Source organism: Gastrolobium bilobum, unplaced genomic scaffold (genome assembly GCF_033153095.1).
Source record: "Gastrolobium bilobum isolate Gb01-03AN ecotype WA unplaced genomic scaffold, APGP_CSIRO_Gbil_v1 utg3880, whole genome shotgun sequence".
Lineage (NCBI taxonomy): Eukaryota > Viridiplantae > Streptophyta > Magnoliopsida > Fabales > Fabaceae > Gastrolobium > Gastrolobium bilobum.
The window spans coordinates 121,388-146,938 of record NW_026896966.1 but is presented as its reverse complement, the minus strand read 5'-3'; the positions used below and the strand labels follow the sequence as shown (position 1 = coordinate 146,938).

Sequence of the window (25,551 nt, the reverse complement as noted above, 5' to 3'; positions counted from 1 at the left end):
ATTGTTTTTTTTTTTTAATAAATGGTTGGGGCCCATGCTTTGTTGTGTCTGTGATAAAAGATAAGATATCTTCTATTAAATGAGACTAATCAATCCTATAATATATTTAACCTATTTAAGATTAAATAGTTATATGAAAATTAAAAATAAATATATTATTACGTATAAGATTGATTATGAGTCCAAACCAATGAACATAACCTCGTTACATATATATAGGATCATTTTACACCAGTGTAAGTTACATTCTTAATCTTGTCTATTGATTCCATTTATATCTAAGGGCTCAAATTTTTTAGTAATGTGAGCCATTGGATACAAGTGGATCAATGGTCAAGATTGAGTGCAAGACTTCTAACTCTTACACCAGTGTAAGAATATCTTGCTCCATATATATATATATATATATATATATATATATATATATATATATATATATATGACCCATAACTCAGTCAGTTTGAAAAGTTCAGGTAAGTTGCACCGCAGCAATATCCTAAAGCTAGCTGTTCCACAAATTATTCCTACCTCTCTATTAAACAATTACATAAGTTAGGCAACACTATTTGGTCTTGAAATTAAAACGGTGGGCGATGAGTCAATGGTCACTGTCTTCACTAAAAAATTTCTCGTCATATATATGTACTTAGAAAAATATACAAAATTGAAATAAAAATTCAAGGAAGAAACCTAATCATATAGGATTAGTCTTTTTATTACGATCCAAGAAAATATAAGAAAATTTCTACCATGGATTAAAGTTAAAACCAAATAAAGAATTGATTTTTAATTAAAAGAATTATAAAGATACTCATGCGAAATATACCAATAAACATAAAACACTAGGTGTCAAATTTTTTACACGAATAATGAAACTAGATTCACATACCAATGTACAGCCAAGGCTCTGATACCAATTGCAGGAACTATTAGATTTATGCGGAAGCGGTTTAAGACCTAATACATTGGTATGCTTACCGAATCATCCTCATTTCACAATTCCATCTTGGTGCGTAGGTCTCGTGTAGAATCTTTCCTAGCCCTAAGCTGAATGGGCTTTAAGTTTCTTGAGTTCTTCTTACACATTAGACCCTATTAAGCTTTAGTGAAAGAGCAAAATCCAATAATATATTATTCATGACATTTGTGAGGATGAGTATGGTTCTGGCGTTAGTGACTTTTGTGCAAATCATTTCCACCAAGATTTTGCTTTAAGTTATGTCCCCGAATGATATTTATCCAATATTTACAAGCAACTTATTTTGGGCACGTATTTGACATTGTAAAATTTTGGAAAAATTTCATAAACTGTTACGTGGTTTACTTTTTTATTACTTACATTTTTATATTTATTTTTTCTTTAACAATTACCCTCATAATCTTGTTCCATCCAAATCCAGCTTTTTTTTTTTGGTAAGCCCACCAATTCATCATGCAAATAAAATGATAAACATAACTTCATATTTATCAATATATTAAAGTTTCAATTACATCAATGTTCTTCCAAAATTCATATACATGCCAAATGACTCAGCTACCAAAATAAACATGATCAAAGCAATTAACCATATACAACACACCAATTACTACTACAATGATCATGTATCAAGTCCTCCAAAATACATCATGTGACCTCAAAATAAATACACATACATATGATGGTGCAATTAGCCTACACATATAACAATTATAAATGGCATGCAACCCAAAATATCCAGCTATCAGATACAATCTACTCATGCTTCTTGCCTCGTTCAGCCTCAGCTCTACCAGTACCTGAGATGATGCCCCATAGCATAGGACGAGATATATGAATATGTCACAGTAAACCAGGGGTCCTTGAAGATCACTACATCCTAAGGTTCACTTTCGGTGAACACATAATAACAACAACTTAACACATTCTTATCCATAAACATCACATGGACTTCCAAGAGAGATTCTCAAAGGGTTGTTTCTCTTAGGTGCTCACCACAAAGAGATCCGCATAGGGCTGTTTCCAAGAAAAGTCCACAATCTCACACTAGGGGCTTCCAAAAGAGATCCTCAAGGGTTGTTTCTCTTAGGCTCTTATCACATGGAGATCCAGATAGGGCTGTTTTCAAGGGAAGTCCCTACTAATCATCCTCATCATAATACTAGGCACTTTCAAGAGAGATCCACAACAGGGTTATCTCTCTTCGGCTCTCACCCCAAGGAGATCTACATAGGGTTGTTTCCAAGGGTAAGACAAACCACCTGAAGATCCTCATAGGGCTGTTTCCAGGGGAAGTCCTTACTGGCATGATGGCTTCAATAGGGATCCTCAAGGGCTGTTCCTCTTAGATAATGACCACAAGGAGGTCCCCTTAGGGCTGGCTCCAAGGAAGACCACATATCCATCATACTAGTTACATTCATTGGACTGACCCAAGGATTATTCAATCCTTTTCTCATTTATCAATCACTACCTCATCTCTCAACTATCAACATAACCTCAATCCTAATCCTCAACCATTACCTCATTCATTATTTTTACATCTATCAACCATTCCTCGATTACTCTTAACAATCAAATTTCAGTCAATGATCATTAAGCAATCATAATATCTATCGATGCATGAATCAATGCATGAGCATACATTTACTATCATCATTACATATCACATCTCATAAATCATCCCTCCTCAACAGAGTGTAGTGGAACATTCAAGGGGATCAACCCCAATGTCTGAAGGTTTACCTTACACTTGAACTTTCGTTCTACCCTTTCCTTTCCTAATAACCACACAATCTCCAATCAACACCAAGACAACCTATATTCAAGGCAAGAGATATGTTCATCAACTCAATCCACACATAAATACTAAGTCCAAGACTAGACAAAGATCTCAATTATTCTACATTACTCATAATTTTGACATTAACTCAACTTACCCTTGAAACCAAAACTAGGTTTTTTCTCCAATGGCTTTTTCTTTACTCAAGGGTCACCTTGTTCATAACTACATATAAAACAACATACCAACACATCAAAATCCATCCCACTATAGATGAATTTCTCGGTCAGTATTCACCCAAAATGTAGATTAATGAAAAATCGAGGAAAATAGTGAAAAGGGTGAAAACTTACCATAGATGATAAAGTGCAAGAGGAAGAAAAGTTCAAGCTCCAATGCACTCAATGTAGATACAATATATGTTTTGATGATAATAAAGTGGCAACGACAAAAAGGCAAGATCATTTGATCAAGATCAAAAAGCATCAACCATATGTGGATATTGAAGATGTATGATGTAGCCACACAAGAAGAGTGATGTCATATCAAAGTGGCAAGATCATTAGATCAAGAGCAACAAGGAATAATTAGAAGAGCAATAACAAGATCAAAGACAACTAACCATGGACAACATCTAAGAGAAGCTCAATATCATAATCATGGTGAAAAATGATCAAAACCAACAAAGTGTCAAGCATTGTCATATCCAACAAGTCAAAACATCAAGTTCAAGAAAAGATCCAAGACACAAGACATGAAGCTAGGTCTAAAATCATATTTAGAATATATCTTTAGGACTTAGAATATATGTGAGGGTATATGATAGATTGCATTGCATGAGCTCAAAGTTTTTCTCAAAGTAAATGTGTTTTTCAAATTTCATAATCATAACCTTTATATACTTGAAATAAATTTGAAAAATTCATGGAAAAGATCCTTGACATATTTTATAAATTCAAAACATATTTATCAAGTCAAGATCTTTCACAAAAAATAGTTGGAAGCAAGCTAGAACACATTTGAACTTAAAATTTGTTGCTTAATTTCGCTGCTGCCTTCTATACAATTTTTCGTATCTAATATGACGGATTTGGATCTTGTGTTCTTCATAAAAGTTGTAGATCTCTCTTTTATCTTTCCAAAGAGACCAAAATCACATCAATCTGACAAGTGTAACTCAAATTATAGCCAAAATACAAAACAATATCATTGTTGTCAAGTTGGGAATCAATTGCCACTGCAACAGATCCCAACGGCTATAAAACGGCTAGTTTTTCAAAGGTGATATCAACGGCTATAAATAGCTATAAAACGGCTAGTTTTTCAAATGAGATCCCAACGGCTATAAACGGCTAGTTTCCCAACAGCTATAAACAGCTAGTTTTCCAACGGCTAGTTTTCCAACGGCTAGTTTTTCAACGGCTAGTTTTCAATGAAAACACTATATATGCATTCCCAATGACTCAAAAAACATTGGGCATCATTCCTACACATATTAAGCATACTTTGAGAGCTTCTACACTATCATTTGTATATTCTTTCATATCTTTCAAAGATCAAACATATTTGAACTCATATCTTGAAAATTCATATATCCATAGTGCTTCAAGTTGTATATCCACACTTTGGGAGTGTATATTCATTTCTAAATATTTTCCTCCTTGTATTCTTGAGTTGAAAGGGTTGTGAGACCCATTGTTTGAGAGGTGGCCAAATACCTAAGTAAATTTGGAGTGAATTGTAAGGTTACCAAGTACCCGTAAACTTGGAGATTGAAAGGTATCCAAGAACCCGAAGTCTTGGAAGATTGTAAAGGTTTGTCAAGCACCCGTGAAGCTTGACCATTAGTGAAAGAGTTGATCGAGCGGCTTCAGTCTGGACGTAGGTCACAAGTGGTGGTGACCGAACTAGGATATATTGTGTTTGCAATTCTCTAAACTCTAAACTCTTTATTTTTATCACTTTAATTGCTTCTCTGATATCTTGTATGTGCTAGTATAAGTTCTATAATTGTGATATATTATATATTATGGATTGTCTTAATATATTGATTAGCTTTATACTTATCAAAGTTTGTTTGAAATGATTATTTAGAAACTAGAAGAGGGCTTTTGCGAAAATCTTGTAATACTCAATTCACCCCCCTCTTGAGTATGGAAGCCACATTCCTAACCCTCAAAACTCCAAACTCTCTCAAATTTTTGAAATGAAGAGGGTGAGATATCTCTCAATACAATGACCCTCAACTAGAACCAAGCTATGGGTTTTGTAGAGGATGAAATTTGACACACTTTAGTCTTTAGAACATATCGATTTGGTGAAGGAATGAAAGAGCTAGGGTTTGAGCTCCCTTCAATGGCTTCTCCCTCTCTTTTCTCTTTGTCTAACCCACGAAGGAGAAGAAGAAAATGGGGAAAGACTTGTGTGTTTTAACACTTAACATAGGTAGGTAGTTTTTAACTGGGTAAAAATGTATCTATTTATTCACCTCCATTTACTACCAAATTCTACCCAATGGTCTAGAATATTTCCAATAATATTTTTACCTTTACTTTTACTTTTTGAATACTTTTGCCTACACATATTTTTACCCCAAAAATCTCACTGACTGCACTTTTTATCTCAAAAGTGCTTTTAACTCATTAATTTTAGCCTCTTACTTAATTCTACCCACTTATACATGCTTAAATACAGGTAATTAATTAAATTCTTAAGTTAGGGGTATTATACATTCTACTTAAGTGACTTAAGTGAAGCTTAAAACACTATTCAAACATCTTTTCATACATTTTTCTCTAGCTAAAACCGAGCTCCCCATGGAAGGGGAGAGAGAGATATTTCAAATTTTCATATCTTGAGTTCTAGACCTCCAAATCAAGTGATTTCAAAGTTAAAATTGAGAAATTTTGAGAGGAATATATTGATACCCATATTTTTGTGTGGGGTTCATTATAGAGAGAGAGATCTTTTTCTCATCTTTAGATCGAGTTACTATTCATCCATGAAGAAAAAGTGGCATTTTTGGATGATCAATTGCTTGGAGATTGATCCTTTGGTTGTTTAAGGTAAGAAACCCTAATTTCCTTGGTGGATTCTTTGAGTTCTAAGATAGGTTTTCGTGAAGGCATTTGGAGGGAATTTTGAATTTGAATATGTTTCAATGGTTTATGGTTTGATATTGGGTTATTTTTCTTGTTTGGTCTTGTGTGGGAAATTAGCAAGAGGATTGCATAGGAGTTGGATATTGGGTTACTCTCCAAATCACCATTTCGACCAAGAGAGGAGAAAGGTGCTTGGAGTCATGCTTGATACCATTTGAGGATTGGGAGACCAAGTTAATATTAAATACTTGAGTTTTGAGGTAAAAAATACTTACCTTGATTGTGAAATTTCCTAAGGTGTCACTTGTGTGGTTTTCGACCTTGTAGGTAAAAAAAAGTGTTGAAATAATGCCATAGGTTAGTTTGATTGATGTAGAACATATCCTAGATGATATTATGTGGAATGGATTGAATTGGTTGGTTGTGAACGCTTAAGATGTTTAAATAGCTTAAGACACCCTTTAGGCAATGAATATGGAAAATTGTTGTGAAAGGCTTGTTGGCTTTGCATATTGTTGATGAATGATGTATATTGTTTGATAAAATGTGCAAAGATGCAATTATAGACATTAGGAAGCATGAAAATCCTATAGACCATTTGAGTGCATATTTTGACCATGTGTGAGAAATGCATGTGGAAAGTTTGCTCAAATGAATTTTGATGTGTGATAATGATCCTTAACCATATTATATAGGATTGAGCCACTTTGTTGGTGAATTGAGGTTTGAAAACCTAATAAACCCTTTATGTATGTGTTTCGGCCATGTAATGAAAAAGGGAGTGGAATTGTGTTTAATTATAAAATAAGTATTGTGGATGACTTGTGAGCTAAGTTAAGTTAATTAGACTAATTAATTAGTCATTTGAAACATGAAAAACCTTTATGAACCCTTGTACGTATGCCTTGGCCTTCAAATAGAAGAAATAAGATATGGTTGTGTTTTAGGATTATTTAAATGATACTTATAACAAGTGGGCTAGCTTGGAGTAATTGAACTAGCTAATGAGGTGTTTGAATTATATGAACCCACCCTGTTTTGAGGTGGGTTGGCGGGTTAACCCGCCTAAAAAACAAAAATATAATTAAAAAATAATAATAAATTATATTTTATTAATTTTATAATATTACTTATTTTTATTTCACACTCTCCTTAATTTTTTTTAAATCTCAAGCCTAAATATAAGTTAACATTCAGTCAGATATTTTTTAGGAACTTATTTTTGCCTCCATATATGGATAACCTTTATCATAAATAAAATTTTTCTTCTTTATTTTTCTAGGGGAGTACTAAAAAAAATTTATATCACAAAAGTTTAGTGACAAATAAAATACTATCTAATAGTAAAAAAAAAAAAACTAGCCCGCAGGCCAACCCGCCCCGACTCGCCACAACCCCATTTTGACCCACAACTAAGTGGGGCGGGTTAGTGGGTTGAAATGTATAACTCAACTCACCCCGTTTTGGTGAATTGACGGATTGACCCGTCAGGTTCAACCCATATTACCATCTCTAATATTTATGAATACATACATAACAAGAGGGCCTTAGACTAAAAGAAATAGGTGTAAACTTAAAGGGTTCATCTAATCTTATGTTGCATGAGAGAAGATCTCTCATATTATAGACACACATGTGGTGGGATCCACCATTTAAAAAAAAAAGTGTCACGATTTTTGATGGGTCTATTGGAGATAAAACTACTCTTTAAAGGTAACTATATATTTTTTTAAAAAAAATATTTATATTATTTATATTTTAAAATATTTATTATTTTTACCAAGTAAAAATTTAATATTAACATTTTCCTTATTGTATTATTAGAGTGCACATTTGATTTACTAAAAAAAGTAGAAACTATATAGTACAATAAAGTTGTACTTCTTTTATTGTTTAAAATAATATAAATACTAGATAAAAGATTTGTATGATTTGCTAGAAAATAAGGATAATACAGAATAACACAAATTTTGAAAAAACAATTATCCATTAAATCAGTTTATAAAATATTATTCACGATACTAAAAAAGAAAATAACAATAATCTCTAGTTCTTCTTTATTCTATTCTTTGTTCTAACTCAAGCAAAATAACACACAACACAAAGGATATTATCATAAATTTTATATTTTTTATTTATTGATATAAAAATAACTCAAGAAACATTATAAATCTTTAATTTTCTATTATTTACAAAATAATATTCATAATAAAAAAATTCACCTATAATCTCTATGTCTTTATTATCCAATTCTACTGTATATAAAATGATATAAAACACAATAAATATTCTAACGAATTTTATGATATTTTATCAATAAAGATTATCACTCTATAACCCTTTTTTTTTTGGTAAACTATCATTCTATAACTTAACCAGTTGTATTGTACCAATATAACAGCATTATCCTTAATATGATGACAATAGAACAATGTTAATATGAAATAAGTGTAAAAAAACTACTTCAGTCTAAAAGATTAAATTATCCGTGTATAAGTTTCGCTCAATATTTATCGGTGCTAAGAAATTTCATAATAATTATTTATTTATGAATAAAATGAGGCAAAAAATAATCTATACTCATGACCACTTGACAACGGAGTATCATATAAAGAATTAGTTTAACATAAGAACTTAAATTATTTTCAATGAAGGATATATTGACGATTTTATATTATAGTTCTCTAATAAAAAAATGCCAAGTTTTGCCATATTAAAAAATTGTTGTCGTTCAAAAATAAAAATAAATAAAATATTTGTACTATAATATTATTTTTTGGGTAGAATATTTAAAATCAATGTAATTAAATTCTTAATCCTAATCATGAACTTTATTTGTATTTAACAATTCTAATAATTCATTATTTTGTGTGTCAATCAATAAATAAGAATTATTGCAATACTCCTTATTGTTACACTTGTGATGTAGTGTAATAGGAGTAATTGAAAAAAAAAAAGAGGGAGGGAGAAGTGATTTGAAGTGCGTTATATGTAGGACCTCCCCAATGAACAAAGAGCCTACTAGAGCGTATAAGATAAGTCACTCCCTTCCCTTGACTCCACTTTTTCATTTCACATTCCACTGTGTTTTCTCTCCTACTCAACATGTTTCCCCAGTCATGGTTCTTCAAAGCCATAATCAGTGCAACATTACTGGCCATGTGCTCACTTGTTAAGTCCTTTCCAGAAGTTGATAAGGTTAAAAGCATGCCTGGCCAGCCTCATGTTTCTTTCCAACAATTTGCTGGCTATGTAGCTGTTGATGACAACCATCACAGAGCTCTTTTTTACTACTTTGTTGAAGCACAAACTCACCCTTCTTCTAAGCCTCTTGTTCTCTGGCTAAATGGAGGTGAATCTTAATCCATATCTATTTGTTACTTCATTTTTCTATCAAACCACCTTTATTTGTCTCTGTATAGTCTTCAAACCTTTATTTTCCTTATTGCTTTTGCAGGTCCTGGCTGTACATCTATTGGAGTTGGAGCCTTCACCGAACATGGTCCTTTTCTAGCAAATCAAGAAAATGGTGTTGTGAAAAATCAGTATAGTTGGAACAAAGGTGCTGCAAAATTCAAAAAAAAAAAAATTTCTCTTTTTGTCACAAAATAAACTAAGCTAATTCCTTGAGATCCTGTATTTTGCAGAGGCCAACATTTTGTACCTAGAATCACCAGCAGGTGTTGGATTCTCTTACTCTGTCAATAAGTCATTTTACACCACACTGAACGATGAGGTCACAGGTTCATTTTCTTATCCTTTTACTCATCCTTTTTTGTGTAAATTTCACTTTACTAGGTCAGGTATAAAATTTGTGTCTTTTTTTCTTTTTCTTTTTCCTTTTCTTATAAGCATTAAATTGGTGGGGCCAATCAACATTTGTGCATACATATAAAAAAGAGATATATAGATCCATTATTTAAATTCCCTTTTCCTTTTATGTTTGTGAAGGTGTTAGATTCCCTTCTAAAGTTGAGTTGAAAACTGACATTTTGTCCATTACTATTACTTGTTTCTTTAGCCCAAGACAGTCTGGTTTTCCTGCAGCGCTGGTTTGCCAAGTTCCCAGAGTACAAATGTAACACCCCGTTCTAGAATCGGTTTGTTAACATCGCATTATGATATTAAGCGCAGTTACAATCACATGGGTTCAATTAAAATCCGGATAAATTTTTCATTTTAAAACATACCGAACTTATAATACTCAATTTCGTGATCATAATCATATTACCTTGCGGAATCAGATAAATTAAGCTTAACATCATGTTCTTATTCCATTTTTAAACCATTAATTTACTTCCTATTTATTTTATAACTTCTACTATATTGTAGATCTCTACATTAGCTACGAGTGGCTTCAAACCGCGCTCAAATCGGAGCACTGTAGCCCAAGTTATGACAATTTGAAACAGCACAAGAGGGTGTTGGTCACAGGCCCCGCGCGCTTTAGCGCGCTACCGGGCGCTCAAGCGCGCGTTATCGGGCGCTAAAGCCTCCATCTGGGCGCTTAAGCGCACGGAGGCAGGAAGCATCAGGTATTTCAGTGTAAATGGGCGCTTAAGCGCGCATCAGGGCGCTCAAGCGCGCTATCCTGGGCGCTTAAGCTCCCATTGGGACGTTTTAGCGCGCAGAGTCAGAAGCATCTCCTCCTTCAGTGGCTAAGGGCGCTCCAGCGCGGACCAGGGCGCTCAAGCGCGCAACCCTGGGCACTTAAGCCCCACTCTGGGCACTAAAACCCGAGGAGACAGTAAGCATCCCATCTTTCTGCAGCGAAGGGCGCTTAAGCGCAAGCCAGGGCGCTCCAGCGCGCAATCCTGGGCGCTTCAGCCCCCACTTGGGCGCTCCAGCGCGAGGAGGCCGAATGCATTGGCACTCACAGGGGCAGCAGGGCGCTTGAGCGCGCTCCTGGGCGCTTGAGCGCGCTCCTGGGCGCTTAAGCGCGCTGCCAGGGAATTCCAATTCCCACATTCTTCAAGTCCAAGTCTAGGGGAAGATGCATCCCCATTCCAAACCCCAATTGTCCATGCCCCAAAACTAAATCCTAGCACTCATCCAACCTCTCCTCATGAGATCTAGCTAGAATTTGGGCAGCATAACCTTTGTTTTCTCATCGTTTCCCAATTTAAACAAAGGGTACCTAATTGATTTTCAGCCCAACCAATTCAATAACTCAATACATAACAAGCATGCATATATTGAATTTCAAGTAGGCATCATTTACAGTGCATATTCATTACAAATCATGGAACTTAGCTTACAAAATACTATGATCATTCCCTTGGCTCCCATCAACAAAAGAGATGACCAAAGGCATGAGCATAGGCTAAGTCCATTCCAATATACAAATCATACATCTATCAATTGTCTATGAATTACAATCCTATACATGTGAGCTACAAAACAACATGTATGATATCAAAATATTGGATCCTCATGCATCAATACTAGTCCAAGTATGGCCACTTGCCACTGGTGGCTCCTGCAGCATCCTTACCTGAAAGGGGGTCCCCACAACACGGGGTGAGATATACGAATATATCCAGTAAACCAGGGGTCCTTGGAGCATCTCTCCACCCCACAGTTCCATATCAGTGTAATAGCAATAACAATAATAATGCAGTAAATACATATCTATGCAAAGTGCAATAACATCTCCAGGAGAAATCCCTCGAGCTCTCAAGCTGTCCTAAGGAAACTCAGATGCAAATAGTCCTACTGGCCAGCTAACTACCAAGTATGATTTACGCATCGTCATGCAACACACCAACATAGGGAAACACCATCCTATGCCACACCAAATGCATACACATACGTATAACAAAGCATTACACTATTTTATTGCATTTATATACACAATCACAACCTCTACCCTTTCAGGGCTTGGTGGAACAGTCAAGGGAATTACACCCAAGGTCCGAAGGCTTACCTCAAGCTTCAATTCGACCTTTGTTCACCACCCACGGATTCTACAGCCCGTTAATTACGATATTCCACTTCTCAAACAAAACCTACACAAGGTTTAATGCAATTAACACATATCCATAGCTATCAACCAAGCTATACAATTCATACCAAACATAAGCATGAACTCACCTATCCAATGGAGCTAATCAAGCTCCATAGCTTGCTCCAACGGTTGGTCTCTCAAGGTTGGTCCAATTGCCTCAATCCTAGACAACACCAAGGCATAATCAACAACCAACCAAACCAAACCATCTATCAACAATGCAAGAAATCCAATATCTAAGTGTCATATTCTTGCCATTTTCCAAATATACTCATTTAGCTATCTAAGCTCATTTTCACCGATTAAACGTCGTTCCTAGCATTTTTCACAACATGCTCTAAGCTCCATTCTTCCTAGAACATAGCTAATTTAACAACATTTCATCAAAAACCCTAAAACACTATTCATAAACCCTAACTCATGCAAATTTCAAGGAATCATGAGGTTCAAGGGTTAGAATCTTACCACCAATGGTCACACAACCAAGGATTGATGGTTCCTCAAGCTTCAATGGAGGTAGAAACTCTCAAAACCCCAAGATCTCACAAAGGGTCGAATTTTTGAGAGCCAATATCCCCCCTTTACAAAGCTCCCCACTCAAAACAAAGCTAGGATTATCAAAGAGGGGACGATTTAGAGTAGTTTAGGCTTTTGAATCACTCCGATCGGTTAAGATTTGCTCTCCCTCTCTCTCTTCCTCCCTTTCCCCCTTCTCCTTCTTCTTCCTTTCTTTCTTTTCTCTGAAGCTGGCTCGACGGGGAAATGGGGGGTTTGGGGCTCTTTTTGGCTTTTAGTCACTTAACATAGGTTAAGTGGCTTTAAGCGGGTATTGGTTCGTCTATCTACTCAACTCCATTAATTACCAAACTTTACCCAAAAGTCTGGAATATTATTCTAGGAATATTTACAATTTTATTTCTATATTTTGGGCACTTTCGCCAGTACCCATTTATACCCCTTAATTTTCACTGAGTACATTTTTTAACTCCAAAGTGACTCAGATTCATTTCATTAAGCCTTATACTTAATTTTACTCACTAAAACATGTTTAATTAATTAATTACACTTGATTTACTAATTAATTAAAATCGGCTATTAATAGAGACTTTTTTATAATGGGAGAGAGTTATGCAGGTAAAGACACAATTATTTACCTTGAACTTTGCATTAAAAAAAAACCTATATAGCCAACACTGACAATGCTGGTTTTGATACCAGGTCACTATGTACCTCAACTTGTTGAACTCATTGTTAAGAGTAAAGTTAATTTCAACCTAAGGGGCATAGCAGTGAGTAAAATATTGGCCCTTGAGCCTTTTACTTTCTTTCTGTTTGTTACTACTCTTCATGCTGTGGTGTTTTTCTTTGCAGATTGGAAACCCTCTTCTTGATTTGGACACTGATATGAATGCAGTTGATGAATATTACTGGTCTCATGGAATTATATCTGATTATGCTTACAAAATCAGGATCTCTCTTTGTAACTCGTCTAGATTAATCAGAGAAATCATGAGTGGCCAAATTTCATCAGAGTGTATTGCTGCAACTCGAAAAGTCTCAGAAGAATATTCTTCTGTAGTTTCCCTTGACTAATAAATTTGGTATCGTAAAGCTTGTGTTTTACTGGGTTCAATGGTGCCTTTAATATAAGGCATATCAGTACAAAAAGATAAGACTAAAAATAATAGACCGCAACCTACGTAAACAACTCTATCCTATCATAACAAAACACATTAAACTAGGTAACAAGATGTACATCATAACAAACTATAACAAACTACATTGATCTGATCTTATCCAAGAATATTCTCCAATACTCCCCCTCAAGTTGGAGCATGAAGACATGAAATGCCCAACTTGGGAAGATTGGTAAGAAAAGATTGCTTTCCAAGAGCTTTGGTGAAGATGTCGGCCAATTGAGAGTGTGACCGTACATATGCCGTTGAGATGGTTTTTGCCACGAGTTGTTCACGCACAAAATGACAATCCAGTTCTATGTGCTTTGTACGCTCATGAAACACTGGTTTTGCAGCTATGTGAAGAGCTGCTTGATTATCACAAAATAAATGCATAGGTTGATTATGATTAATGCCAAGAGACGCAAGAAAATTCTTGATCCAGATAAGCTCAGCAGTAGTGGTTGCCATGGAACGATATTCAGCTTCTGCAGATGAGCGAGAGACTGTGGCTTGCTTCTTAGTTTTCCAAGAAATAGGTGAATTACCTAGCATGACAAAGAAACCAGTAAGGGATCTACGCGTAATAGGGCAACTTGCCCAATCAGAGTCACAAAATGCGCGTATTTGAAGATCACAATCAGCTTTTAGGAGAAGGCCCTGGCCTGGATTGAGCTTGACATAACGGAGAACGCGAAGTAATGCATCAAAGTGTTGTTGTTTAGGGCTTTGCATAAATTGAGAGAGTGTATGAACTGCGTAACTAAGATCCGGTCTGGTAATAGTAAGATAAACCAATCTCCCAATGAGCCTTCTATAGCGAGGAGGATCATTATAGTCTGGACCTTCTGCTAAAGCCAGTCGATGGTTTTGCTCCACTGGAAATGAAGCAGGTTTACATCCAATCAACCCACATTCTGAGAGAATGTCCATGGCATATTTGCGTTGAGATAGGAAAAGACCCTCACTGTTACGAGCTACTTCTATCCCCAAGAAATACTTCAAAGGACCCAGATCACGAATCTTAAAACAAGAGCTGAGATATTTTTTCACAGCTTGACAAGCTTCTGAGTTGTTACTTGTTAAAACAATATCGTCGACATAAATTAATAATGCAACAAACACATCACCTCGTTTTAAAGTGAACAAGGTGTGGTCAGCTTGTGACTGAGTGAATCCATAAGAAAACAGTGCAGAGCTTAGTTTGGAAAACCAGTTCCTTGTGGACTGACGTAGACCATACAAAGATTTTTGAAGGCGACAAACTTTATTACTGGAACCACTAGTGAACCCTGGAGGAAATCTCATATATACTTCTTCCTTGAGATCACCATTCAAGAAAGCATTACTCACATCTAATTGATGTAATTCCCACCGTTGTGCCGCTGCTACTGCCAAAAGTATCCGAACGCTTACCATCTTGGCTACGGGAGCGAATGTTTCATTAAAATCCTCTCCGGGAACTTGATTATTACCTGCAATGACTAATCTCGCTTTGTACCGTTCCACTGTTCCATCCGAATGATATTTAATACGATATACCCACTTGCAAGGGAGTGCACGCTTCCTAGGTGGAAGATCAGTGACAATCCAGGTGTGATTGTCTTCTAGAGCACAAATTTCTGTTCGCATGGCCTCAACCCAACGATTATCTTGCATGGCCTCCCTAAGAGACGTTGGTTCTTTGCCTGCATCAATTGCTGCTAAAAACGCTTGGTGTTTTGGTGAGAATCTAGAACAGGTTACATAATTATGAATAGGGTAATGTGTACCTGAGATGGAGCCGTCTTGAGTGTTATGACGTGAGTGTGTATGTGGTGCAACTGCATTGCATTGATAGTCAGCTAAGTAGGCAGGGGACTTACGCTCACGTTGTGGTCGATGGTGCACTGTAGCATCACTTACTTGTTGTCCATGTTGCTGCCTCATGGGATATGAGGAGCTCCCCCTTTCTGCCATTGTCACTGAATTGTGATAAGGTATGGCTGGTTCTTCAGTTGTTGCATCACTTGCATGATCACGTTCTGGCTCCATGCTATGATCATTATCTGGATAAGTAGCTATATTACCAGCCTTGTCTGGTGCACATTCGTCAGTCACATCATGGTTCATTATGAAGCTAGGCAGTAAGTTACGAGGGGGATCTTGTGTCGAATGCATCTCTTGAAAAGGGAATTCATCTTCATGGAACTTCACATCCCTAGACACAAGGTAATCACCTGTTTCAAGATCATAAACTTTCCATCCTTGCTTGTCAAAAGGATACCCAACAAAGACGCATCTACGTGATCGTGCTGCAAATTTATCAGTGGGTCTAGGTCTAGGGTGCGTGTAGCATAAACACCCAAAAACCTTCAAACGATCATATCTGGGTGCAACTCCATGTAGTAGCTCAAATGGTGTCTTTCCTCCATGCAATTTTGTGGGTGTTCTATTTATCAAATGGGCTGCTGTCAAGATACAGTCTCCCCAAAACTCCAAAGGCAGATGAGCTTCGAATCGCAAGGCACGAGCAACATTTAATATGTGCCTGTGTTTCCGTTCAACTCTTCCGTTCTGTTGTGGCGTGTGCACACATGATTTTTGATGTATAATACCGTTATCTGCATACAATTGAATCATTCTGTGTGAAGTGAACTCAGTTCCGTTATCACTGCTCATGACTTTTACTGTTTTATCGAATTGATTATGCACCATAGCAAGAAATCGTTTCACACAATTATATGTTTCACTCTTTTCCGCCATCAGAAACACCCATACAGATCTGCTATAATCATCAACAAGTGTGAGAAAATAATGTGCACCACTTGATGCAGCAGTTTTATAAGGCCCCCAAGTGTCACAATGAACAAGCTCAAAACACTGTTTACTCCGTCGATCATTCAAAGAAAATGGAGTTCTCGTTTGCTTAGCACGATAACAAATGTCACATGCCTTGTTATTTATTTCACTAAATTTAACTGACAATGCACCAGGAAGAAAACGTACGACTTCATGAGATGCGTGGCCTAGGCGTTTATGCCAAAGGTCAGCGAGATTACTTGCACGAACAGCTGCTACGGTTGCAGGTTTTTGTACGAGCACATACACTCCTTCACGTAATTCACCCAAGTCAATCTCTATCTTCATCATTCGGTCCTGCAAAATGCAAGCTTTATCAGTGAAAATGATATTCTTGTTATCTGAACGCACAAGCTGGCCAATTGATATTAAATTGCATCTCAGATTTGGTACATATAACACATTAGTCAGTTTCAAATTATTATTCAATATTGCTGTTCCTTGCTTCATTGCATAAGTAGTTGTCCCGTTAGGCAACCTCACAGGCAAGGCTTCAATATTCTTGACATCACAGAGCACCGAAAGCAACCCTGTCATATGTTGGGATGCCCCACTATCGATGATCCATACTGCATAATTTTCTGCATTAGCGTAAAGCTTGTCTGTTGAGCGAGGCTGCTCAACCAAACTCAATAGGCGATTAATAATCTCAGGAGTCATTGCTGAATATGTTGTTGCAGGTTGCTGATCCTCATCCAGTGCCATTGTTGTTTCTGCGACTAAATGAGACCAGGCTGCACACCAGCTATCAACTTTGATCAGAGTTTTGCGGAAGTGTTCGAACCTGCTCTGATACCATGTAAAGAACCTTGGGATACATCACTCCAAAAGCTAGCTCAAGGGGTAAGAGTGCCCAAGGCCTTATAAAGGCCATATTAGTTGCTCATCCAATCAATGAGGGATTATATATCTCAACACGCCCCCTCACGCAAGAGCCTTTTTAGGCTAGAAGTGTGGAAATTGCACAGGCCCATTATTGGTTTACCTTTTTGTGCTTTTTATTTATTTTAATTCCACTTTTTAAAGCGGGGGACGGAGAGGCTCTGATACCATAATAAATTTGGTATCGTAAAGCTTGTGTTTTACTGGGTTCAATGGTGCCTTTAATATAAGGCATATCAGTACAAAAAGATAAGACTAAAAATAATAGACCGCAACCTACGTAAACAACTCTATCCTATCATGACAAAACACATTAAACTAGGTAACAAGATGTACATCATAACAAACTATAACAAACTAAATTGATCTGATCTTATCCAAGAATATTCTCCAATAAATATTATGTTATTGGGGACAAATGTCTTTCTTACAATTTTTCTCAGGCAGGTTTTCTTAGTGAGTTGCTAAATAAAGGACTGTCTCAATTTTTGAAGTCTCAGAATGTGCAACAAAATGATGAACTTGACCAGGTGACATTCCTACATATAAAATGGCATAAAAAGTGCTTTTAGTTTTAAGATGTTCATCTTTGATTTTAATTGAATCTGGGTAGTGTTAATTGGAATTTTGGTTTTCAATTTGGACTTTGCAGCAAGTTGATGAGTGTAATAAGAAATATGCTTGAGAAGTACTTGAATAGGAAAGATGTGCAGAAGGCACTTCATGCCAGACTGGTGCAGGCAACTAGTTATCATTTATGCAGCAAGTAAAACTAATACTTTTTCAGTCTCTAGATGGTTCCACAGTCTTTAGATTATTTCACTGTTCTCTTTTGGTACTTCTTTTATTCCAGGCATGTACAAATGAATTATGAACAATTAGACAGAGAAATACCAACAATTAATGTTGTTGGCTTCCTTGTAAAATCAGGTCTTCGAGTCATCATTTACAGGTAATATATGACAGACCAATTGATTAGGCAAGTTACTACTTCATTGAGTAATCAATATTTGTTTTTGTTTGTTAGTTTTTGTTTGTTAACATGATTAATCCATGTTATGTTGCCTATGGTTTGAATGAAATCTAACAGTGGGGATCAAGACTCTGTCATTCCATTCATGGGCACACAAAGACTGGTTGATGGACTAGCTAAGAAACTGGGACTTGAAACAACTGTGCCTTACAGTGCTTGGTTTGTGGACAAGCAGGTTAATATTCTTTCTTTTTACTCGAACGTTGTTTACTAGGTTTGATTTAGTAATGAATCACTACAAACTCGTGTTCTTACTTGAAATAAAAGGGTATTTGAAATATTATTGAATCGTATTTGAATCTGTACATAGGGGTCTCTATTTATAGAGACTTCTTGACCTGATTTTACCTAATGGGCTTGGCCCAATATACAAGTAACGGACTAAATAAATACAAATAAATGACTACATAATTACTAATAAATGACTACATAATTACTATTTACAACACTCCCCCTCAAGCTGAGGAATAGATATTTATCATTCCCAGCTTGCTAGCAAGTTCTTGAAATCTATCTGAAGGAAGCCCCTTTGTCAATAGATCAGCTAATTGACGCCCAGTGGGAATGTATGGAGTGGTAATCAACCCGCTATCAAGTTTCTCTTTGATGAAATGGCGGTCGACCTCAATATGTTTAGTCCGATCATGTTGAACTGGATTATGAGCTATACAAATAGCGGACTTATTATCACATAGCAGCTTCATAGGTCCCCCACATTTTATTTTTAGATCATCAAGTACAATTTTCAGCCACAGTAACTCACAAATGCCTTGAGCCATAGCTCGAAATTCAGCTTCTGCACTTGATCTGGCGACCACATCTTGTTTCTTACTTCTCCATGTCACCAAGTTACCACAAAGAAACATGCAATAACCAGTGGTAGAACGACGGTCAGTCACGGATCCAGCATAATCAGCATCTGTGTAGACTTCTAAAGATAGATTGCCATCACGTCGGATTAACAACCCTTTACCAGGAGTACCTTTCAGATACTGAAGAATTCTCTCTACTGCCTGCATATGTTTCTCCTTTGGATCGTGTATAAACTGACTGACAACACTAACAGCATAAGCTAAGTCTGGTCTAGTATGGGCCAAATATATCAATTTCCCAACTATCCGTTGATGTTGTCCTTTATCAACTGGAGGACTCTCCTCTTCATAGCCCATCTTGTGATTCTGCTCAATAGGAGTATTAGAGGGTTTACACCCGAGCTTTCCTGCTTCTTTGAGAAGATCAAGAACATATTTCCTCTGGCTGATAAAGATTCCTTTGCTCGAATGAGCTACTTCTATCCCTAGGAAATATCTCAGTTTCCCAAGGTCTTTGACTTCAAACTCAGAGGCAAGCCGTGTTTGCAGAATCTGTCTCTCCACAAAATCATCACCTGTGATAATAATATCATCAACATATACAAGGAGCACATCTTGTTTCTTACTTCTCCATGTCACCAAGTTACCACAAAGAAACATGCAATAACCAGTGGTAGAACGACGGTCAGTCACGGATCCAGCATAATCAGCATCTGTGTAGACTTCTAAAGATAGATTGCCATCACGTCGGATTAACAACCCTTTACCAGGAGTACCTTTCAGATACTGAAGAATTCTCTCTACTGCCTGCATATGTTTCTCCTTTGGATCGTGTATAAACTGACTGACAACACTAACAGCATAAGCTAAGTCTGGTCTAGTATGGGCCAAATATATCAATTCCCCAACTAGCCGTTGATGTTGTCCTTTATCAACTGGAGGACTCTCCTCTTCATAGCCCATCTTGTGATTCTGCTCAATAGGAGTATTAGAGGGTTTACACCCGAGCTTTCCTGCTTCTTTGAGAAGATCAAGAACATATTTCCTCTGGCTGATAAAGATTCCTTTGCTCGAATGAGCTACTTCTATCCCTAGGAAATATCTCAGTTTCCCAAGGTCTTTGACTTCAAACTCAGAGGCAAGCCGTGTTTGCAGAATCTGTCTCTCCACAAAATCATCACCTGTGATAATGATATCATCAACATATACAAGGAGCACAGTAAGCTTCCCATTTTGGGAGTGCTTGAAAAAAAGAGTGTGATCTTCTTGACTTTGTTTATATCCTAAGGTCATCATAACCTTAGTAAACTTTCCAAACCAGGCACGAGGTGACTGCTTCAATCCATACAAGGCCTTTTTTAATTTACAAACTTTATTTTCTCCCTTCACAGAATCAAAACCAGGCAGAATTTCCATGTAGACTTCTTCTTCTAACTCATCATTGAGGAAAGCATTCTTCACATCAAATTGGTTTATATCCCAATTGTAATGGGCAACAAGGGATAACAAAACTCTCACCGTATTCATCTTTGCAACTGGAGCAAATGTTTCTTCATAATCAATGCCATAGGTTTGAGAGTAACCTTTGGCTACTAATCGAGCTTTGTATCTCTCAAGAGTTCCATCAGAATTATATTTCAGGGCATAAACCCATCTGCACCCTACTGCTTTCTTTCCAGTAGGTCTATCAATAACCTCCCATGTTTTATTTTTCTCCAATGCATTCATCTCCTCTTGCATGGCTTGAGCCCAATTCCTATCTTTCAAGGCTTCATGTACTGATTTTGGGATTGCAATAGAGTCTAGTGCTGAAACAAAGCTTTTGTGCTGCACAGAAAGATTAGCAGAGGAAACAAACTGTGAGATAGGGTATTGAGTACAAGAGGGACATGAGGGACAAGATTTCTTGGGACAAACTCTTTTTCTTTTCTAAGAGCAATGGGTAAATCATCAGAAGTATTAACATCATGATCAGAAATATGAGATTCAAGACTTACTAGTGGTTCAGACGATTGAGGTTGCTGCTGAGACAATGTGGGCTGTTTCCTTCTTTCAGGTGTCATAATCTTTCGTATCTCTGGTGTACTTGATGTATCAATCACAGGAGAATCAGTCACAGGAGGATTACTCACAAGAGGATCAGACACAGGAGGAACAGACACAGGAGAAAAAGGACCAGGTGGAGGATACACTGACATAGGTAAATGAGTAGACACTGATGATTCAAACTCAAAGAAGGGAGGTGATGAGATTTCTGGTGAAGGATTATCCTCCTGAAGATGAGGACCTTGGAAAAAGGACTCAGATTCCTGAAATATAACATCCATAGAAACAAAAAATTTCCTACTACTAGGGTAATAGCACTTGTAGCCCTTCTTATCAGGAACATAACCAAGAAAAACACATTTAATAGCCCTAGGGTCCAACTTACTGCGATGATGTTTATGAACATGAACAAAAGCAACACACCCAAACACTCGTGGAGGAAGACTCATCATAGTTGGAATAGAAAGGAAAAAAGAAGTCATAGAGTGAATAGGACTTACATGGTCAAGTACCCGAGTGGGTAAACGGTTGATCAAGAATGCTGCAGTAAGAATAGCATCTCCCCAATAGTATTTGGGTACATGTGTCTGAAACATTAATGCACGAGCCACTTCAAGAAGGTGACGATTTTTTCTTTCAGCAACCCCATTCTGTTGGGGGGTGTCAACACAAGTAAGTTCATGAATCATACCGTTATTTCTTATAAATTGGGAAAAGCTATGATTAACATATTCAGTACCATTATCTGTTCTTAGTCTCTTGAGTTTTTTACCAAACTGGGTCTCAATCATTTTATAAAATTGAAAGAACAGTTGTGGTACCTCAGACTTTTCACGCATTAAGTACACCCAAGTTACACGAGTGCAATCATCAATAAAAGAAACAAACCATCTATTTCCAGAACCATGAGGGACTTTAGAGGGACCCCAAACATCAGAATGAATAAGATCAAAAGGTTCAACACTCTTAGTAATACTAGAAGGAAAAGACACACGATGATGCTTAGCAAATTCACAAACATCACAATGAAAAGACTCAACAGATTTAGACAAAAACAATGACGGAAATAAAAATTTGAGTAAACTAAATGGAGGATGACCTAAGCGCTTATGATGAAGCCAAATCAAAGAATCAGCAGTTGATTGACCATGAGACATCAAGATTTGATTTGTTACTTTATTTGCAGGAGATTGTGACACCAGATAGTACAGCCCACCTTGCTCATTAGCACTACCAATCGTCTTCCCCGTGGCGAGATCCTGAAAAACACAATGGGTAGGATAGAAGGTTACAGTACAATTCAAATCTTTTGTAATTTTATGAATAGAAAGAAGATTCGTGGAGAGTTTAGGAACATGAAGAACATCCTTAAGATGTAAGGACTGCTGTAAGTTTATGTCACCAGAACCCGCAACTGATGTATGAGAGCCATCAGCTACGGCTATTGTATGAGTTCCAATGGTAGGATGATAAGAGGTAAAGGAGTCAGCACAACAAGCCATATGATCAGTAGCACCAGAATCAACAACCCAAGAATGTTTAAAATCATTACATGAAGAAAGGAAAGAATAAGTTTTGGAGCTCATACCAGTCATAGTCAAAGCACTAGTATCAGATGGCTTACTCATAGAATCAAGAATGGTTCGGAGCCGTTCCAACTCATCTGGACGAAATGCAGGTTGGGTCTTATTAGGTGTAGGAGTTATTTCAGAGAAAGTCAAATGCGCTTGACCACGCAACTTTGCCATCTTTTCTAAGACAGATTGCTTTCCATAAAGGCGAAAGCATAAATCCTTGATATGACCTGTTCTTTTACAATAAGAACACCATCGATCATCTCTCTTAGGTCTAGAAGAGGTACCATCATAAAATTTTGAAAAAGAACTCCTTTGAGAAGAGGCCATACTGCACAGAAAATGGTCAAAGAAAAACTCCAATAAGCCAAAAAATCACAAATAAATACCAAACGATGTCAGATCAAAGAGAGGAGCACAGATCCAGAAAGAGGATGAAGGGAAGATCAAGATCGCGGTGGTCCGATCCGGAAAAATCACGCGCCGCCAAGCGCCGATGAGATTGGCTGCGCGTGGGCTTCACTCGCGGTTGAAGGGGCGGCGCGTGTGGGCGCGTGCGGTGGCCGTCCAGTCTGAAATTTCTGGAGCAACGTCGTCCGGTGAGCGCGGTTCTTTCTGGGTCTGTTCGGAGTTGAAAAAACCACCGGGAAAGGGTCCAATCGTGATGAGCAGATGTTGTCTTGTGATGAAGAATAATGGAGACGATGAACAGTAACAGAGATCCAGTATAACAGAGATCTTCTCGGTCCAAGAGGTCCCCGGAAAAAAAATCTGGTGGCGGCTGATGGCAGCGAGAGACAAAAAGAATAAAAGGTTCTTGTTCTAAAGACAATAGGCGCGGAAGCAGAGCCCTCAGGATCGAGAGCTCTGATACCAACTTGAAATAAAATGGTATTTGAAATATTATTGAATCGTATTTGAATCTGTACATAGGGGTCTCTATTTATAGAGACTTCTTGACCTGATTTTGACCTAATGGGCTTGGCCCAATATACAAGTAACGAACTAAATAAATACAAATAAATGACTACATAATTACTAATAAATGACTACATAATTACGATTTACAACATTCTTTTACATGCAGGTTGGAGGATGGACACAAGTTTATGGCAATCACCTCACCTATGCAACAATTAGGGGAGCTTCGCACGACGCTCCAGCTACTGAGCCAAAGAGATCGTTTGTGTTGTTTAATGTCCTTCTTCATGGGAAACCACTCCCTAAAGCATGAAAATTCAATGCTCACTGAATAAAATACCATATGAGCATAAGCATCCTATTGAGCTTTTATTGAAACCCGGCCTTATAAAATCTCTATTCAGCAGTAAAATTTAACTTTGTCTTGCCAATAATGCTGTTAGGGGCCGGTTTTAAATCTTATATAATAACTAATTAAAAATTTTAGATTTACTCTTTTATTACTTACACTTCTTTGATTTTTTTTTTATCAATTACTCCCCTATAGTTATTGAGGAAGGTTATACTTACAACCTATTTTTGTTTATAATCTTTTACAACCATAATCTTAACTGTTGATTTCCGTCAATCAACGGTTATCATTTATTGTGATTTAATAATTAATTAACAAATTTAATTTACGAAAATAATAACCGTTGATTGGCAGAAATCAACGGTTAAGATTATGGTTGTAAATAAAAATAGGTTGTAAGTATAACCTTTCTCATAGTTATTTCCATCCAAGTTCATCTTTTAACATATTGGTAATTGAATTAACTTATTGGTAATTGAATTAACTTGCTTATTTTATCCCTATTTTACTTGCATAAGTAGTTGCTAATTAATCTGATACGAAGATTTTGGTCACCAGCAATAAATTTATTTCTTTTATTAATGTAAAAATCAAAAAATTCCTTTTCAAAATATTTCTTCCGGTTATTTTACCCAATGTTTTAAAACTCGAACCGGTCGAGATACCGGGATAGTGGGTCACTGGTTCAACCGCTTAAATCAGATAAATAAATATAAATTTATATTTTATATTCAAAATTTTAAAAATAATAATATAATCTAATATCATTTATTATATTAATATTTACAGTTAGAAAAAAAATACTAGAAAGCTAATATAATTTATTTAGCAATGCTTGATATTTTGAAAAACCTTAAAAGACGTTACGAACTAAAAGGGCATATTACATTTGCAGGAAGACCAGCCCAGTAACGCCCGGTCACTTAAAGAATCAATAATTATCCTCACACACTAACACTGGACTTTTCAGCATGCTTTATCCTCACTCACACACTTCTTGAGAAAACTTCCCAGGAGGTCACCCATCCCAGAATTGCTCCAAGTCAAGCACGCTTAACTATAGTTCTTCCGTTATGGGCTACCGAAAAATAGATGCATCTTGTTAGTATAGGTAGTACCAATTAATTCTTATAAGTTATTCCAACATGTATTGTCCCATACCAGCACAGTCTCTGGAATCTTTCTCTTTCGGGTGTTGATTCGATTCATTCATGTACACCCAGCTGCAAGATTTGGCATGAGCCGCTCATTGTTCGTGCCCTTTCGCACCGGCGATCACTCCCTGCCCTTGCTAGCACTTGAGACATTACATGCCCACCAGCTTCCGCCTGGTTCGTGCTCGAACCACACCGTACTGGAAGAGAGGCCCTGCTCTGATACCACTTGTAACGTCCGGCCACTTAAAGAATCAATGACTATCCTCACACACTAACACTAGACTTTTCAGCGTGCTTTATCCTCACTCACACACTTCCTCAGAAAACTTCCCAAGAGGTCACCCATCCTAGAATTGCTTCAAGTCAAGCACGCTTAACTACGGAGTTCTT

At 36.9% G+C, this 25,551-nt stretch overlaps 1 pseudogene; it reads left to right on the top strand.

The window, feature by feature from the left end:
- The first annotated feature begins 8,964 nt into the window (after positions 1-8,964).
- On the top strand, positions 8,965-23,982 carry LOC133303043 (serine carboxypeptidase-like 45; annotated as a pseudogene).
- The last annotated feature ends 1,569 nt before the right edge of the window (positions 23,983-25,551 follow it).